At 49.5% G+C, this 7,191-nt stretch overlaps 1 long non-coding RNA gene across 2 annotated transcripts; it reads left to right on the forward strand.

Moving 5' to 3' along the window:
- Nucleotides 1–5,153: 5,153 nt before the first annotated feature.
- Nucleotides 5,154–6,928, forward strand: LOC120873874. Of its 2 annotated transcripts, none has more exons than XR_005723550.1 (4): nucleotides 5,154–5,322; nucleotides 5,682–5,742; nucleotides 6,417–6,562; nucleotides 6,756–6,928. It is a non-coding gene; the product is annotated as an uncharacterized LOC120873874 (long non-coding RNA). The 2 variants fall into 2 exon arrangements; XR_005723551.1 differs by having other exon boundaries at nucleotides 5,186–5,322; nucleotides 5,682–5,824.
- The last annotated feature ends 263 nt before the right edge of the window (nucleotides 6,929–7,191 follow it).

The raw sequence follows: 7,191 nt of genomic DNA on the forward strand, positions 1-7,191 counted from the left end.
CCAACGGACTACCTCGCAGTGCTTTTCCATTTTGGCTAACCTCATAGGTCAGGAGTGGTACTACAGTGTAGTTGTTTTGTGTGTGGTAAAGTGCACATGAATATAAATTTTACCATTTAAACTAATTTCTGAATGTACAATTCTGTGGCATTAAATACATTCATGGTGTTGTGCGACCATCACCCCTATCCATTTCCAGAACTTTTCCATCCCCCAACTCTGTACTCTTTAAATAATAACTACTTCCTACCCTCTCAGTTCAGTTCAGTCACTCAGTCATGTCCAACTCTTTGCGACCCCATGAATCACAGTATGCCAGGCCTCCTTGTCCATCACCAACTCCCAGAGTTCACCCAAACTCATGTCCATCAAGTCGGTGATGCCACCCAGCCATCTCATCCTCTGTCATCCCCTTCTCCTCCTGCCCCCAATCCCTCCCAGCATCAGGGTCTTTTCCAATGAGTCAACTCTTTGCATGAGGTGGCCAAAGTACTGGACTTTCAGCTTCAGCATCAGTCCTTCCAGTGAACATCCAGGACTAATCTCCTTTAAGATGGACTGGTTGGATCTCCTTGCAGTCCAAGGGACTCTCAAGAGTCTTCTCCAACACCACAGTTCAAAAGCATCAATTCTTCGGCGCTCAGCTTTCTTCACAGTCCAACTCTCACATCCATACATGACCATGGAAAAACCGTAGCCTTGACTAGATGGACCTTTGTTGGCAAAGTATTATCTCTGCATTTCAATATACTATCTAGGTTGGTCATAACTTTCCTTCCAAGGAGTAAGCGTCTTTTAATTTCATGGCTGCAGTCACCATCTGCAGTGATTCTGGAGCCCCCCAAAATAAAGTCTGACACTGTTTCCACTGTTTCCCCATCTATTTCCCATGAAGTGATGGGACCAAATGCCATGATCTTCGTTTTCTGAATGTTGAGCTTTAAGCCAACTTTTTCACTTTCCTCTTTCACTTTGCTACCCCCTAGCCCTTGGTAAACTCTATTCTGTTTTCTCTCTATGAATTTGCCTATTCTGACTGAAACTGTCCATCCTGGCCAGGCACCACAGTTACCATTGGCATGAGTTATTCTACAACAGGAGATCCTAATAAGGAACATGAAACTAACAAGCCACCACCAAACAAAAGAACTAACGAAAAGCCAAAAGGAGACACCAGTCCATGTGTCCCCCAGAATCCTTCTTCCTGGAATCCACCTTGGCTGAGCACCGCACTGGCCATCAAGAAGCACTCTGAGTCAGAAGGACTGGCCAGAAACTAACCCCATCACGATAAACCCCAAGACTGCTGACCTTGAGACCGCTGAGTTCTCTTACCCTGCGGCTCTCTGCCCAGGCACCCCTCCTCAGTAAAGTCTCTTGGTCTGTCAGCATGTGTGTCTCCTCAGACAATTCATTTCTGAGTGTTAGACAACAGCCCACTGTCGGGCCCTAGAAGGGGACCCCTTCCTTCATCAGCTCTAGGTTCCTCATTGCTCAATCGGGCCCCTCAAGAGGGCTGTTCTGTTGCTCCCTGTGCATGCCCTGTGCATGCCTTGCTCCCTGTGCAGGCCAGCGCCTGCTTCACTTGCGTCTTAAGCACAAGACTGACCTTCTTACGTACTTGCCCCCAGGACCCAGCTAGTGATTGTTCTTATTAAAGGGGCACTAAGGAGTGTGCCAGGGAGCCAAGGCTGCCACTTTATCCTGCCCACTGTCAACCCCACATGGTGAGGTGGTTGCCCCAGGACCTTGCTCAGACATGTAAGTGAAAGTTGCTCACTTGTGTCCAATTCTTAGCAACCCCATGGACTGTATAGCCTGCCAGGCTCCTCATCCATGGAATTTTCCAGGAAAGTATACTGAAGTGGGTAGTCATTTCCTTCTCAAGGGAAGGAAATTTTCCTTCCCAACCCAGGGATCAAACCCAGGTCTCCTGCATTAAGATTCTTTACTGTGTGAGCCACCAGGGAAGGCTCAGATGTGTTAAGATCCCCGCGTTCATTAAACCACTGATGTCTCTGTTGCTGATCCAGGCTGTTTCTGCATTCTTAAAGCTGGGAAAGTATATTAGGCCTGCTGTGTGCACCCCAGCACTCACAGGGTGGAGTCTATCTGTCCTTTCGCACCCATCTTATTGTACTTAGCATAATGTTTCTAAGGTTTATGTTGTAGCACGTGTCAGCATTTTTTATGACAATAATACCCCATTGAATGTATATATATCACATTTTGTTTACCCATGCATTCACTGACAGACTTTTGAGTTGTTTCTACGCTGTGGCTATTGTGAACAGTGCTACTGTCAACATTAGTATGCAGGTTACCGTGGGGACAAGTGTTTTCATTTCTGGACTCTACAGACAGTCTCTTCTCCAGGCTCCCAGCCTCTGGGCTTCCCCTTCAATCTTCATGAAACCTCCTAAAAGATTGTTTTTTTTAATTTAAAAATTGTATTTATATATTTATTTTTGGCCATGCTAGGTCTTCGTGGCTGCTCGGTTTTTTTCTGGCTGCAGCGAGTGGAGGCTACTCACTAGCTGCAGTGCTCTGGCTTCTCATTGCAGTCGCTTCTCTTGTTGCCGCTCCTGGGCTCTTGAGCACAGGCTCAGCAGTTTTGCTGCTTGGGCTCAGTTGCTCCACCGCTTGTGGGATCTTCCCGGATCAGGGATCAAACCCGCGTCTCCTGCAATGGTAAGCAGATTCTTTACCCCTGAGCCACCAGGGAAGTCCCCAGAAAGATTTCTTAATTTTTCTTTGAAATGTAATTTGTATCCTACAGTGTAATGTGTTGACTAGTGGCCCCTCCAAACTTCGTGTTCATCTGGAACCTCAGAATGTGACTTTGTTTAGAGCCAGGGGCTTGGCAGAGGTAACTAGTAAAGGATCTCCAGACAAAATCACCACGAGTTGAGAGAGGAGACAGATGCACAGGAGAGAAGGCCGTAGGAAGATGGAGGCAGAGATAAGAGGGATGCAGACACAAACTAAGGGATGCCAGCAGCCACCAGATGCTGGGAGGGCTGGGAGACTCCTCCCCCAGGGCCTCTGGAAGGGTGGGAGACTGCAATGCCTCGAGTTAGGACTTCTGGCCTCCAGACGGCGGGAGACAAATTCCTGCTGTTTGAGCCACGCCGTTTGTGGCAATTTGTTACAGCAACCCTGGGAAGCTCACGCATATAGGTAAGCCACAGACCAGGATGCACTGTGCTCCCCACCCCTTTCTTCTCTGGGAGGATGTTCTCTGCAACTTGGGGGTTTCTAGAGCTTTTTTAGAGCACTACCTTTATTTCTTAGCGGTTGAGGTTTCATGAAAATTCAAATGAAGTATGACACTTTTTTAATCTTAAAAAAAAACTGAGGGGGAAAAAACCCCTAAACACTGAAAATAAAAGACCAACCAATCAAAATCCCAACACTTAAAAATTACAAATGTATTTCATAAAATATAAACATAATTTCATTAAAATACAAACATATTTTATATTAGTATTTTATATTTTATAAAAGACCAACCAATCAAAATCCTATCACTAAAAAATTATAAGCATATTTCATAAAAATGTAAACATTTAATAAAATAAGCATTTTATAAATGTCAACATTAGTATGCAGGTTACCGTGGGGACAAGTGTTTTCATTTCTGGACTCTATAGACAGTCTCTTCTCCAGGCTCCCAGCCTCTGGGCTTCCCCTTCAATCTTCATGAAACCCCCTAAAAGATTGTTTTTTTTATTTTAAAAATTGTATTTATTTATTTATTTTTGGCCATGCTATTCACTATTCACAATAGCCACAATGTAGAAACAACTCAAAAGTCCGTCAGTGAATGCGTGGGTAAACAAAATGTGATATATATACATTCAATGGGGTATTATTGTCATAAAAAATGCTGACACGTGCTACAACATAAGCCTTAGAAACATTATGCTAAGTACATAAGCTAAGTATATTTTATAAAATATAAATGTATTTTATTAAAATATAAATATTTTATAAAAATGCAAACGTTCTTTATAAAAATGTAAACGTATTTTACAAAAATATGAAGTGGCACTCCCTCAGCTGGTACCTCACACCGCAGAGCCCTCGGAGCGCTGGTGGGAGCCGCTCCCTGGAGAGGCCGCAGAGCATGATGCCAGCTGAAGGTCAGAAGGAGACATCCATGCATGCATACTATTGGCACAAATTCATAATATGAAAAAAAATGGGATAAACCTAAATGCCCATCTATAGGATATTACTTAAAGTAACAGTGAAAAAACCTTGCATTAAAAGAGCAACTCCGTTCTCCTGGTTGTCAAGGCACATGGCACATGCATCAGGCAGTCTGTATTCTCTGCCAACATAGGCAAGTAGATGATACAGGGGTGGTGGGTGGTGGATGGTAAGATGAGGGGTGTTTTGTATGTGTCAGAGATTCCGGGCTTTGCCCTGCAGGACCTGTCCCCAGGAAGCCTCAGGCTTCCTCCTGCTAGCTAGCCCTCCCCAGGACACAGCCCTCCCCAAGTCACTGCCTTCCCAAGACCAATTGTCACCTCCTCCAGGAAGTCTCCCAGGACTGAAGGCTCCCGGCTGGGACCTCCCAGAGTAAATGTCTGCTGCCAAACCTATTGGCTACAGGGATTCTGATCAGTAGGAGCTGGAGGCTACTGAGTGGGGAGGGACTGGACTCAGCGGCTGGACTTGCAGCTGTGTTTACGCACGAGCTCAGCCTCCTCTCCAAAGAGCTCCAAGTTATGGGGTCTTTGGCTCCATTTTCTGCAGCCTGTGGCCTACAGCCTCTCCATGCCTCCTTTACCAGCTACGTGGGAAGCCCGCCCAAGTGCTGGGCACTCCCTCTCCCCCTCATCTGCACCCATGGAGCCCTGAGTTGTCTCACAGCTGGTACCTTTAAAAGCTTTTGTTGCAGAGCAGACGAAAGAGAACAATGGAACAAACCATTGCTTCCCAGTGGTGGTAGTGGTAAAGAACCCACCTGCCGATACAGGAGACGTAAGAGACTCAGGTTTGATCTCTGGGTTGAGAAAAGCCTCTGGAGCGGGCACGGCAACCCACTCCAGTATTCTTGCCTGTAGAATCCCATGGACAGAGGAGCCTGGCAGGCTACCGCCCATAGGGGTCGCAAAGAGTCGGACACAACTGAGCAATGCGTAATCTCGAAACGTGCTTTCCGGGAAGCTACTGCTTTTCTAAGAAGCTGTGGTGGTGCCGTGTGGGGCATGGGAGGGAGGAGAAAGGAAACAGCAGCACCAAGTCCATTTGCTGATCTGGCCTAGTTAGAGCTGAGAGTCGGAGAGGAGAGAGCTTGGCTTCCTTCAAAAGGTGAGGGGGTGTCAGACTGGGGACCCGAGTGGGATTGCTGCTCCATCAACATGTGGGGATACCTTTGAACAGGCTCGGGGTGGGGGCAGTTGGGCAGGAAGGGGGGAGGGGGGAGGGGACCTAGATGCTCCTTTCTCCAGACCCAGCAATCCCTGGGGTGGGCCAGCCTACACCCCACTGTCACCTTCCAGCGGACCCCCATCCCCCCAAGGTCAGCTCCAGGCAAGTGGCACTTGTCTCTTGTCTGGGCGACCCCTCCAGAAGGGTTGGGGAGGGGCCTCAGTCTCTGCGGGGGGAGCTGGGGGACCTTGGGGGAGTCAGAGTGTGTGGGAAGGAAGATGACAGGTGTCCCCCTACAGGGGTGAACTCTGATACCTTGAGAAGATGACAGACATGAGAAGCGGGATAATCTTCTTAATGGTGAGAGACAAGTCCACCCCTCGAAACCAGCTGGACCTGACCAGGCCCAGCCAACAGCTACCGGCACAAGAGCAGGACCCTGGTTGTTTCCAGAACAGATGAAATCTCCAGGGACCTGGGGGTGAGGGTGGAGGGACTACTTCCCTTGGACTGAGACCCCAGCACATCCCCAGCGACAGACCAGGAAGTTCAGGGGACCTGAGGGACCCCTCGGCCTCCACCCGCTGCTGGGAGCCTGAGTCTGGCTTGAGGAGTGAGAGTGCCCCCCTCGGCCCAGACCCTAGAGCCCATGCCTGGCTCACCCAGAAGGGCTCCCCCCAGGCAGTCCTGTCCCAGGTGCCCCCCAACCCTGTGGGCAGTTGTTTCCTCCCACTAGTCCAGGAGGCAGAGGGTGCCGTCTCCATGAGGGCCAAGTCGCTGCCCCAAAATTACCGGATTGGTACTGCAGAGGGAGGGACAAGGCCGGCATCTGCCTTAGAGTTTATTCTTTCTGCTCAGCTGGGGGTGGGGGGCAGGGATGGGGCCATCTTGTTGAGTGGCCCTGTCTTTTCTCTGGTTCCTGCACCTTCTCCCATCAGTCTGGGACCCCGAGCCCCACAATCCCCTCACTGTCTCCATCCTGTGGGGTCACCCTAGTGTCACTCAGGTCACCTGACCTCATTCCCCCCTTATAGGTAAAGGGTTCTCTGTCTGTGGGTTTGATGGCCATAGGGTCTGCTGTGTGGCCCGCTGCACTGGTAGTGCTCGCTGGGATGGGCCTTTACGCCTGGAAGAGGAACACTGAAAGACCATGCCCTCAGAGGTCCCAGGTTGACCACAGGTAGGGATGGGGAGTGTGTGAGTAGGAGGGAGGTCTGGGTGTGGTTTGGGGGAGGCACAGGTGCGGCAGGGAGAAGGTGGTGGGACTCCCTCCATTGGCCTGTAGCCCTAGTGGCCCCACCCAACTGGCCGCCTTTGTCCTCCTCCTGTGGTCAGTTCTGGGCCCTGCCTGACCCCACCTGCTTCTCTTGCAGGTAAAAATGAACAAGAACCCTAAAATGTATTGAAAGGAATTCTCTCCCAGCTCCCTGCAGACTGGAGGGTCCACCTTCCTGGGGTCAGGAATTCTTTGAAGCAACATTTTATGTTTGGGGTTTGAACAAAATCAACTTGTGGGTAAAAAAATAAATTCATCGAATGTGCCTGACTCTTGTTACAGAACTGGTCTCTGAATCCCAGGATTCAGGGTCCTTGGAGGCCCAGCTCTAACCTGAGCAGCCCTGAACCGTCCCACCCCAACCAGGCTCCTGGCCCTTCTCCAAGGCTGCCTGGCCCGGGCCACCTCTCAGCCCATGGGGAGCCCTTTGGGGCCTCTGTGCTCTGAAGCCCTGACAAGGAAAAAGCACCCTGCTTTTCCTCTCCTGCACTCACAGTCACACACCAACAATTCTCACACCAGATATGTGGGAT

This window comes from Oryx dammah, unplaced genomic scaffold (assembly GCF_014754425.2).
Source record: "Oryx dammah isolate SB20612 unplaced genomic scaffold, SCBI_Odam_1.1 HiC_scaffold_2, whole genome shotgun sequence".
Taxonomy (NCBI): domain Eukaryota; kingdom Metazoa; phylum Chordata; class Mammalia; order Artiodactyla; family Bovidae; genus Oryx; species Oryx dammah.